At 38.2% G+C, this 12,557-nt stretch overlaps 1 long non-coding RNA gene across 1 annotated transcript; it reads right to left on the bottom strand.

Annotated features, from left to right (window-relative positions):
* Window positions 1–105: 105 nt before the first annotated feature.
* On the bottom strand, window positions 106–12,547 carry LOC140513834 (uncharacterized). Its single transcript, XR_011970373.1, has 2 exons — window positions 6,157–12,547; window positions 106–633 (listed from the first exon to the last, which is right to left on the bottom strand). It is a non-coding gene; the product is annotated as an uncharacterized lncRNA (long non-coding RNA).
* Between the last annotated feature and the right edge of the window lie 10 nt (window positions 12,548–12,557).

Genomic DNA, 12,557 nt, shown 5'->3' with positions numbered 1-12,557 from the left:
TGAGTCTACTTACCAAGTGTATTTTTAAAGATCCTTATAAACATGGTCATCTCTAGACCGTCTTACTTATAAAGACAGAGCCAAGTGGAAAGCATCAGCTACTCATCATGAGTAAAATAATATTTATTGGGGTATAACAATGCCCAAGGGCTTGGTGAACTAAACAATCAAAATCACAGTAATAGGTATCAAACTAGAGCCCCAAATACCATTTAAACTACAACGAAAGAGTAAATTTTATGGTCTTGCTTTTTATGACTGAAGACGTATACACTAGCTATCAAAATCACTTTAATTTTCAAGCTCACTCCAGGCCTGAAACAAAATAACCCAAAAGCTCCTATTACCATAATTTAACAGAAAGCAGAGCCATCTTTTCTTTATCTATGACAACACGATGTCATAAATACAGCTGCTTTTCATCCATAATTACATAAACAATAAACATGCTGCCATTCACTAGGGTTTTAATAGTCAATACACGTAAGCAATATTGTGATCTAATGGGCTGCATCTGTTTTCTTTAACCTTCTTCATTTTACTCATCATCCTTGTCCTCGTCAGAAAAATGAGGCACAGACTTCTTTGCCACCACGTTGTCCAGTCCCTGCCTTGCAGATAGGGGTTCACATTCTGAAAAATACATAGTTTAGTGATGTAAAAAAGGATCAGTTATGCATAACACAGGAAAACACATGGAAGCAATGTATTATGATATGCCCTATAAACTGGACCACTTTGTGATGGGCATTACTGAAGGATTCTATTGAGTGAAATATTATTTCAGGGTGCTAACTAGAATTTATGCTTCTAACTTAAACCTGTAGGATAGCTAACAACCAACCTCCCTCCCTCCCTCGCCATAATCTGGCATGCTTTATCTGTGCAAATATGAGTGCTTGAGTGAATAAGCCTTCCAATAACCTAGCTATTGATCCTTATATACAGGAAAATTCTCATGCTATGTTCCTGTGGGTGGTTTTAATTTTTTTTGGTTTATCAAATACTTTACTAGAAAAAAAATAGCTCTGTGAGACTATTAAATGAATGTTCTTCTGAGTCTAACTCCAGGTATGGATAGCAAGAAAAGTGGTCTGAGCCTCCAATCCATGATGCCAGTAAGCCTGTGAGATGCTGGTATGAACTGAAAAAGGTGATCTCATGGGAATGGTGGGAGAGCGGCTGTTCAGCCTGGGCTGAGGTAGAATTCTCCTGACTCAATTTCCCCGCTGACACCTGGCCGACTTTAAGCCTGACTGAATGCAAGTTGGCAATCCACTCCTACCTGGAACTGACATGAAGTTGGGGAGATATTGGTTCCCTGAAATGTTCCTACTCTTAGTGGCAATTTCCTAGAGTCAAAAGGTTTGTGAGTTTAATAGCAGATCTATTCAATTATAGATTGTTGGTAGGAAAACATCCGAGGTTAAGTCTAAAATTAAGCTATTAGGCTTAGGACTTTAGACCAACAACAATAAGTTAGGGTCCTTTCATTCTTAGTAATACTGTGGAGACAATTAGGTCAAGAGCTTGTGAAGTTAGCAACTTAAATATTATTTGTGTCTCAGTTGGTTAATGTTTTAAAAAAATTCTTTTGTGATCTATATTGTAAATGCTTTAAAAAGAAGCATCACCTCACCAAAAGTTGGAATTGTTTTATGTGATATGAACTGTTAAAAATGAAAAATAAAATAAAATTTAAAAAATAGCTCTGAAGATTTATAAGCACACCAGAAGTGAAACTGAAATTCAAAAGCTATTGAAAAGACTTTTTTCATTGCATAAGTGATTTTTTTTCTATTCAAGTACTAAACAGTAGTGAAGTAGAGAGGCATTGTGGGAGTCTCTAGTACTCACACATATCCAGCTGGTCAAATTAAAAAGCTATACACTTTGGGAAAAGCCTGTATATCCAGTGCTGGCCTCTACAGTGTGTAACACTCTTCCCTCTGGTGGCATGTGGAATGAGTCAAAAGTTTGTCCATTGCTGCTCCAACTCACATCTATTTTGTAGCATTTGGAGTTGGAGCAAGCAATTGGAGCCTTGCAGGATAGTCTTTAGCAGGAAGTAAAATTGTTGCAAAAGCTTTTGAAGATATTTGTTTATTGAAGAGTCTTTCCAATGACCCAACAAAAATAAGAAAGGGACTTCGGGATTTTATGATTCCAGAATGATTAGTAATTCAGTTACATGTGAAACAGACTCACTGAGGCAACATTTTGCAGGGGCTTTGTGTCCAGATGGGGCTCCTTGTGGGTCAAAAAACCACATTTCCATTCTCAAAGCTTCATCTGGAGGTGCTATGCTCCCTTAGAGCACTTAACTAAGCATGCTCCCCTGAATACTAGATTGGGGGATCAGTTTTTGCATCTGACAGCTAAATGACTCAATCGTGGGAAGGTTTTCAAGCTCTCCTGCTAACACTGTATCCTTTCTTATTGGGGCTCTACTTCAAAGCAAGTTAAGAAACAGGCTCAGAAGTGAAACCATCCAACCTGGTTGAAATTTGTGGAAATTCCTGTGTGAAGGGTGATATGGGTTTTTTTTTTTAAGTCATTTTCTGGGAAATCTTCTTGCTAGGTGAATTTAAATACTTTTTAGACTAAATAAAGGGGAGTTCTCCAATATTAATTGAATATGTGTAAAGACTGAACAGTGAGTAAGACATTTAAGGGTTGACTGAAAAGTGTTTTACAAGTGAAAATCTGAATGTTTGGTTGGCTTTGGATGATCACATAAAGTCTCATCTAAACCATATGCAGCACTTTGGACTAAGATGGAAGTTTAGGGAGATTACCACTGGCAATGGGTTTTTATGTGACATTTGAATGTTTCACCATCTACCCAGACCCAGGAAGTGCCATATTGAGGGGCAAGGGAGGGAAAGGTGGTGAAGGCTGGAAACAGGAAAAATAACAGGAAGGGAAAGAAAAAGAAAAGAGAATTTATTTGAATGTTTTTTAAACCACCCAAATAGTTCCACTGCAATTCAGTACCTCCATTTGTGAGAATTTTTCAGTTCCCTATTAAAACTAGCTTTTATGACCCAGCAAATAGACTAGCAGACATAGGCTGGGAAAGCAGTATCACACTGTAAGAGACAGCATACCACAACGGGTAGTAGCACACAGAGGATTCGAAATGGGGAAGAGCAGGATTCACCAGCTATGTGACCACAAGCAAGTGACTTAATCTCTCACTTTCCTCATCTATATAATGGGGATAATAATAACATCTCCTTCACAGGTCTGCTATGAGGCTCACATAAGATAATGTAGGGAAAGCACTTGGTAAAACCTAGGAGTGCTCTATAAATGTCAACTTTTTTATTATTTTTATGATGTGTGAGCACTGCCACTCTCTCAGATATGCCTCTGTAAGAGCTGCTCAGTCTCCCTGGGATTCAACTTTTTTACCTGTAAAATGAGAATAATAGCTTGTTTCCCTCCAAGACTCACAGGGTTAGCATGAAAGAAGAGATGTGAAAAAAAAAATACTAAAAGTAACTAGCATTTATGTAGCACTTTGAGGTTGCAAAGTGCTGTATATCTTATCTCATTTCAATCTCACAAGAACCCTGTGAGGTAGGAACTATTTGCTATCCCTATTTTACAAGCAAGGAAACTGAGGTGAGGCAACATGCATTTATCAAGCACCTATTATGTGCCGAGAACTTTGGCTGACACTGATTAAGTGACTTTCCCAGGGTCCCATAGCTACTAAGTACCTGAGGCAGGGTTTAAATTTGCCTCACTCTTACTCTCTGGAAACCATAATTGGTCACTATAATTCTTTGAAAACACAAAAGCACTGAAATTCAAAAATATAAATTTTAAATTTGGGGATAGACAGGCAATTGATGGATAATCCTTAATAGTCTGTTCTAACTTAGAAGAACAATCAGTCCATAATTCTGTTTATTATCTAGCACCTTTCTTCTAAAGAAATAAAGGCACTTTCATATCATATTGTCACTGAGCCAAGAAGTAAGGTGGGACAAGAATTTAACCCAATTCACAATTAAAAGGATTGAGACACAGGGAAGTTTGATTCAGCCTAGATCATGCGGTTTATATAGTTAATGGAGCCAGATCTAGCACTCAGGTCTTCATTTTCTTTTCTTTGTCTTTCTTTTGTCTGGAACAAAAATAAGAATTGGATCTCTGCTCTTGATTTTTTTTTTTGTCTGGAAAGCCACAACCTATGCTAAGCTTCTTTGGGAGAAGTGTTGCTTTTAAACTAGTCCAGAATTTCTTCTTTCTGAATCATGAACTTAATGAGATGGTTAAGGTCTCTCAATCAAACTGTGAAGTCCATCTGAATACTGATTATAGGGAAGGCAACTTCTGTTACTCAAGAGGATTGAGACCCAATACTTCTGGCTTGAGGACATGATCTTTGTATGCTCCAGGAGAACAGACAGTACTTGATACCACTGGGTCACATTGACATTCCTGGACATAAATTCTAGGCCTTTTCCATGTGAAGGAAGTTGAGGCTAAAATATAAAGCCTGGCCAAAGTTCCAAAATTTTGGTATCTAGGTTCCCTAAGGATAAGACCTAAGTAGTTACCCACTGACATTCCCTAAGGAAGGACAGAGGGATGGTGGAATAGGGAGTGGACAAAAACTAAGGCTCTTTGCTGAATTTACTGCAGATGTTATTTATGCACCTTGAAGAATAGAGGAAATGGAAATCATGGGCTACTTCTTGGTCAATCTCCATATAATGGCCATTTACTAGCATACTTATAAGGATGTAGGGACCTAGAACTCTGCATGTTCCTCCACGGTCACTACTCCCTCAGGCCCTTTTCCTCCTCCAACTATAAGATTGCAAATGGCAATTCTCAAGTGGCAAAGACTCCTAAACCGGGTAATTTAACTCTGCCAAATAAGGTATTTTTCTATCCTTTCGATACCTTATGAGTCTCTCTTATAAATCCTGCTTTGGGTATATCTGTTCTTTCTCAGACTGAGGCAGAAGCTTGGAGCTTTGTGACATGGAGCTATAGGGATAAATGATGTTTCTGGACAGCCTATATAACTCTAAGGCCAGAAAAAGGAAAACTCATCAGCAGTAAGGAAATAGATTGGAGAATATTATTCAGAACAATTTGCAACTATTATCGTCTAATTCCCTAATCTCTGATAGGGCCAAACTATTTGTTTTTGTTTTTTCTGTGTTAACAGTCTTCATGTGAAAAGCTTGTGCTGTTGTCCTTGGTTTGTTTTTTTTTAAAATTCAACACAAAATAGGTGTTGACTTGGTAACAGCCATATTTTCATCAGATTGGAAGGAGTAAGAGATAAAACTGTAAACTCTAAGGGTGGAGTGTTGGTGGGATAGCAAGGCTTCATATGTTCAACTTGTGAGCATCAGTGCTTAAAAACAATTCAATAAAAGCTCAAGTCCATTCAGTTCCCTTCAAGAAAATGTCGTAATAGTCAAAGAACACCGTAAACAGTTGAGTCCGTGTTGGATGACTAGGGTGAGGAGATAGTGTTGAAATCTCCAAACAGATACATGTGACATGTGGCAAACGAACATAGCTAAGTTAGAAAATTTGGCATAATCTGGCCAGGAAAAGGACAAGAATATGTCTAGGCAAACTGTATGAGGAAATGGCTGAATTTAGCTTCTCTAACAAAATGCTTCTATAAATTATTGTTTGAACCATGGAATTTAGCCCTTGACTTTATTGTATCACTTAGTAAGTGTTTCATATATGTAAGCTGTCTCCTCAACCAGGCTGCATGCAAGCTTAGTACATGGAGACATACAGAAAAACAAATAGTTGGGCCCTATCAAAGGTTTGTGGGCAGAGCTCATTTTAGTGGCTTCTCTGGGATCTCCCACAGTACCTAGCACAAAATTAGGAACAGAGTAAGCACTTAATGAGTTTTCAAAGAATTGAAACTATAGTAGCTATGAGTTTTTAATACTGTAGTCCAAAGTCTCAGCAGCCTATCAGAGAGCTGGGGATGTAGTTTCAAAGCAAGGTCCCTCTTTATGCTGGACCACTCTCCTAATTTTTCATAAATGCTTATGATGAGACTCTAAAGTTGCTTCAGAACAACCTGAGGTCTCAGCATTTGTCAACAACCCTCTTCAGATAACATAACATAGAAAAATAGTCAAGACTGTAAGTTACCCTCCTTCTCTGTCTCTGTCCACCTTTCATCTTTTCGAAAAGAAGCTTCTTGTTCTAGAGAGGGGGAAGGGAGGAGAGAAGAAACAAATGTAGCAGTATGGATCAAATTTGGTGAATGTCTATTTTAAAAGCAATACTCTGTGTTTCCTGTGGACATTTGCATACACATATTTTGGAAACAGAACTAGATGAAAAGAATGTCGTGTCAGAAAGATAAACCACAAGAGAAAAGTTAGTGGTTTTTCAGCTTTTAATAAAGTCCTTTGGAGTGCCCAGGGGCCCACTAGTGTCATCAACAATCACATAAAGAGGAAAATACATTTTAAAATACAAGCACTAGAAACCAATCTAGCACAGATCTAGTACTGCCCCATGAAATGGCTATGGTAGAAACCAGCCATCGAGGGGGCAAGGAGGGGGAGAGGAGGAGAATGGTATCTCACTCCCTTTTAACAAACTGCATAAACTAAATGCTCCAGGGGTGTAGTGTTTGATTATTTGTAACAATTCTCCAAGTAAATAAATTCAACATCATGGCTTCTGCAACCAATCCATCTGTAGTTTTAAGTTAGTGCCCCCAGTAAAGATGCTAAGAAAACCATTTGGTCCATAACATTTTTAATAGAGTGAACCTTTTAAAAACTGCCAAAAAAAAACTTCTTGGCAGAAAGGAAAGCTATGTTGAGAGGAAAAAAGCTCTGTTACCACAGTTTGTATAAGTGTTTCCACATACTGCTATATTTCAAACACACAGTGGAGTCAACTAAGCTCAAGAATATAGGACACATGCTCAACAGATTTTTCTCTCGATTATGATTATAGAAGACAGAAAACTTAACCTGTGAGTGGGACGGGAGAAGGAGAATGGGGGTGTTTGTGCTGGTTGTTGTTTGGGTTAGTTTGGTTTTTTAATGAAGGGAAAATCAAGTATAAATGAGGTGATTGATCTTACTCTAAATAAGCTTCCTTAACTGTGATAAAGGAAGTGCAGCATAAAGTTTTGATGAAGTACCAACTTCTTCCTTTTGAGTTGTTTGAGTACAACAATTTTTTTTTAGAAAATCATAGATGTGGAGACAAAAATGACAAGTGCCAAGAATGAGCTTTGTATTTTTCATGTTCATTAAAATCTCCCTGATTCACAATCCATATCTCTTGCCCAACCTCAACTATGCATGAAGGCTGTGCCAGGGAAGGAAAGTCAAAGAGCCCCTCCATCTGCCAAAGAGGGACGTTTCTGGCTGCAATCACACTTGTCGGCTTTCTTGGGGAACAGCTCAATTTAATACTTGAAGAGAGAAAAGGCAGACATGTAGGTTGTTCCATCTAGGAAAAAGTCGATCACACTCTGGGTCTTTACTTTTGCTGCCTGAAGGTTATCTTTTCCATGGATGTATGTTATTCCCAATTCCCAGAGTGGCACTAGTGTTAACACCACCAGGCAGAATGCCACCTCAACATGAGCACTTTTATTCCTCATTACTCAAAGCAGAGTGGGACTTGTTTGGTCTGTGGCACAATATTAAATTCATTGATCATGAGTGGGTGTGGAACCAACTTGATAGCTGATACAGCAAGATGGGGTACCAATCAAATTTGCTGAATAAATGGCATGGGATGGAAGGAATGGAATGAAATGAAATGGAGCAGGAAAAGATTTATTAGAACAGAAAGGGATTGGATGGAGTGGAATAGGGCTTAACTAAACTCTAATATCATAGAATATGATAAAGTAAAACATATTTTGGTTTTTCTCTTCAGCAGCATTTCCTGAAACTACCTTGTTCCATGAAATTTTTATTACCAAAAACGACAGTCCCTGCTTTGACACTTGTGACCTTGGGCAAGTCATTTAACCTTGGTTTTCTTATCTGTAAGGTAAGGGAGTAGGATCAGATAACCTCTGATGTCCCTCCAAACTCAACAGCTATGGTCCTACCATTCTGATCTTCTATAATTCACTTTGCCTGTTAGTTCTTTCCCAAATATCACTCTCTCATTCATCCCAGGTCATCAGGATATGTTCAGGCTCTGCTTCCATTCTAAGCTTCAAGAGAAACTAAGGTGGACCTAGGCAACCCTTACTTTGAGTGTTTTGTAGGCAATGGAACGGTCAGAGATAGATTGAACAGACAGACAAGAGAAAATGAAAGCTAATAAACAATCCACCTCTCCAGGAGCCAAAGTCCCTCAGGTTAAGCCAGGCTGCTTTCAATGGAGGTGGCAGGTTCCAGACTCTAACAGAGGCTTCCTATCCATCACTGAAGAGCTTAGACATCTAGTGTGCTTCAGCAGAGGTGAATGTGCACAGATGACAAAGAACCCACTTTAGGGGATACTTAACTAGAGCAGGGGTTCTAAACCAAGTTCTTAATTTGTTTATGTCATGGATTCCTTTGTCATTCTGGTGAAACTTTCTCAGAAGAATGTCTTAAATGCAAGAGACACATAGGGTTAAAAAAGGAAAGTGATTATACTGAAACACAGTTATCCAAACTATTTTTAAAATTCAGGGATTCTCAGATTTCAAACCCCTCTACGAGAGGGAATCTCCATCAGCCATGTAATTATGGGATGCTGGAACAGGCAAAAGGCAGTAAGTTTATTTCCACTGAGAGCAAATACCACAGGACATCATGGTGTCTTGCAGTCACTCTCTTAGCTGCCTTATAATGTATTTTTCAGTAAGTGAGCCTTCTAGTTCTGGAAGATTTTCCTTAGGAACACCTTCCTCTAACAGTTCAGAGCACTGCTGTCAAAAGGCATTTAGTTAAATTCTAAACTGAAATGTTAAACCTTCAACATCATCACAAATGATCATTCGGTCTTGACTTGATCAAACATGATCAACTGAGGGATGAGTGATTCAATCTCAAGCTTGGTACCACCTTGCAAAGAGCTACTTTCCCAGGATTAATGATCTGCTAGATTTATCAAATGGAATTGTACACAGTGTGGAGAAACCAAGTGCAGACAGGGTCATGGCAAGGGTATGTCCATTACCAAGAGTTAGGTACAATGGCACGAAAGTCTTAGGTTGGGAGCAACTAAATCCTGGTAGTTTTAAATACTGACTGTATAAATTGAGAGACTAGGGGTTGAGAGACTAGGTTTGGGGGGAAGTCACCCAGCCATTCCATGAACTCAGAAATAACTAAACATAGCTGTAGGTAAGGGAGTAATGGCCATTTGGAGAAGTTAAACCAAAGACAGTGCAGTGACTTTATTGGTAACTTATGTTTGCAGCACCACACAAAGGAGACTGTCCCTATCCAACTCATCTATTGTGTTCACCCAGTTGAGTTTGCTTTGTTTACTGAAAATGTTCTAGAGTCATCCAAGGTGCTGATCAAGAATACTGATGCATGCTTAGAAAGGGGAAACACTTGTCTTCCTAGGTCAGAAACTTTTTTCCTGAGAGAGTAACATTGAAGTTCAAGGATACAGAGGGGAAGAAGAGTGAAATTTGCAGGGACCAGTCATTGAGTTCAGGTGTAAGTTACTTAGCATCAGAGTGTATTGGGTGTTCATTTCTTGCAAAACAACTCTTCCCTCTTGTAGGCATGACCACCTCCCAGGAGATATTAGTGAAGCACAAGTAATGAAAAGACATAGGAATGCATTCAGGTTTTAAAGTTCTTTGGTCAATATTTACTGGATGCCTACTATATATTGAACACTGTGGAAAACTACAAAGGAGAATGAATAGTCTGTGCCTTTAATCTAATGGAAGGGACAAGACAGACATTCATGTTTAACTTAGAGATTCAGTGGAGAGTAGTGGACTTAAAAGCAAGCAAAGACCTAAGTTCCAGTCCTGATTTTACACTTACTGATTGGGCATTGACTATTGGCAAAGCACTTAATTTCTCTGAAATTTGGTCTCCTAATCTGTTTTAATGCCTGCCATACTTTCAGAGGGTTGTCATGTGACTCAAATGACATAATATATGCAGTGTTTTGCACATTCTAAACAACTATATAAATAATAATCTTTAATAAAGAACTAAAAATAGTAAGTTATTATAGAAATAATCACAATGTACATATTGGACTTATGATTTCAATTGGTATGAAGAAGTATCAGTGTGGAAACTCCTTCCACTGATTTAACTCATCTCTAACACAGCTGTCTGAGAGAGTTGCCGAGCTCACTGATTGATTGATATGTTAATGGTGTGTGTGTGTGTGTGTGTGTGTGTGTGTGTGTGTGTGTGTGTGTGTGTGTGGAAAGAGAGAGAGAGAAAGAGACAGAGAGAGAGAGATAATGAGAATATGTAGATATGTAGGTTTCAATCATACCTCTGAGACATAAGCAAGTCAATTAATGTATGTGTAGTGTGTGTTGTGTATATATACGTGTGTGTGTGTGTGTGTATGTGTGTATGTATATGTAATATACATTTATATCATTGTCCTTAGTAGGACTGCACAAGAAACAAGAAATTATGCTTTCTTGAGAACTCTAAATCTGTGAAAATACTGACTGGAGATGGTGGGACCCTACTAAAAAAAACATCACACATACTTGTGAATTTCAAGCAAATTAACTCTTAGTACCTACCAGTTACTAATAAGGCAATAAACTAAGGAAAGCTAAGTTTAAACAAATGATCACAGTTGATAAGAAACTTCTAAACATGACCTAAAGTAGTGGATTTACTAATAGTTCTTCCCTCTTATAGGGAATCCAAGTTCTAGTCTTTGGCTCTGATACATACATAGAAAACAAGTGACAGAAACAGATATACTACACATATGTGCTAATTATTCAAGGATGTGAACTACAGGCTGGGTGGTTATTAGAATGACTGAAGATAATCTAGAAAGGCTTTCTGAAAAAGATGAGCCAAATCTAGAAAGAAGGAAAGATGATGTCTTCCATCTCTCCTACTTCCCTACACCCACTAAACTTATTCTCTGCCTTGACTTAGTACTTCCTGCTCCCACCCAGATCATTGGTTCCCTTCTAACTGTTCTAGATTCGCTCTCAACTTCCCAAGGTCAACTACTTCAGTATTGCCCTCTAAAGCACTTGGACTCCTTCCTCCAAACTCAATGGGCCATTGCCTAATCTTTTCCATCCCCAGCCTCTGTTCTTTTCTACTCCTATTCCTGGACCACACAGAAAATGTAAAACTAAGTGAAACCAAACCTTTAAAGAGTAAAGAAACGACTTCCACTTTGATCCAGCCCTTGGTTCTGCTAAGTAATCTTTTTTTATCCCTCTCATATCTCCCTTATATACTCCCCAGTGCCAAGTGAAGACCTATTTTTTTCTTAAGCTACCAATTCTTCTTCCCCACCCTCCATCTCCTTTATTCAATTTTCTTTTTCATTTTCTGTCTTGTTAATTCCTTTGTCAATGTCTTTCCTTTCCTCCCCTTATCTCTATTTCCATTGCCATCACCTTAAACCCTGCTCATTGTATACCTATGATGGCATAGGGCTTTTCTGAAGCTATCCTGGAAGAAAGGGAAGGATTAAAGATGGCGTAGGACCACCACTACTATAGCAGATTGGGGAGATGATCATTTCACCTTTGAGCTTCAATATTCAGATGTGTAAAACAGGTTCTGCCTCACACTGACGGTGGAGCTTCCCATTAGATTGTGAGTTCTTTGAGCATATGCGCAGATAGGAGAAATTATAGTAAAATATCGCAAAAAAATTTTTTAATTACAAAAAAAATTCTTGTATCAATTGATACACCAAGAAAGACATAATCACTGTCTTCAAGAACTTGGACTATCATAAAAAAAGGAAATAAACTTTTTCTGCTTGAACTTAGGTAGCAAAGTTTAGAATTATCGAGACAGATTTTGACTGCATATAAAAGAATACTTCTTAATAATCAGAGCTGTCCACAAATAGAAGAAATGTCCTTGGAAGATTGTATGTTCTTGGTCAAGAGACATCTTCAAGTGAAGCTTTGAAATTCGCATATTGGGAGTGCTATAGAGTAGGCTCTTGGACACAAGACTAAATGTGTCATAGTAGATGACTTATGAGGTCTCTTCCAACTGAGATTCTGTGGTTTGTCTATGATTTTAAAATTGCCTCCTAGCTGACATTAGCTGCCAGACTGATCTTAATAAAGAGCACTTGTATTATATCAGTCTCTTCTTCAAGAGCCTACAATGTTTCTTTGTTTTTCTTTCACATCAAGTCTAAATTCCTTGAATACTGGATTTGGAGTCAGAATCCCTGGTTTCAAATTCAACCTCTGTCATTTGTTAAGTGGGTAACCTTGGGCAAGTCACTTCACATCTCTGGGCTGCAGTTTCCTCATCTGTAAAATTAGGGGATCCAGACTAGATGACTTCAAGATGTATTACAGTTCCAAATAGATATTTCTATGATCCTTTTTAAAGATCTTCCATAATTTAATCCCAACCTAC

This window comes from Notamacropus eugenii, chromosome 7 (genome assembly GCF_028372415.1).
Source record: "Notamacropus eugenii isolate mMacEug1 chromosome 7, mMacEug1.pri_v2, whole genome shotgun sequence".
In the NCBI taxonomy this organism is placed as follows: Eukaryota; Metazoa; Chordata; class Mammalia; order Diprotodontia; family Macropodidae; genus Notamacropus; species Notamacropus eugenii.
This window is presented reverse-complemented; position numbering and strand designations above follow the sequence as displayed.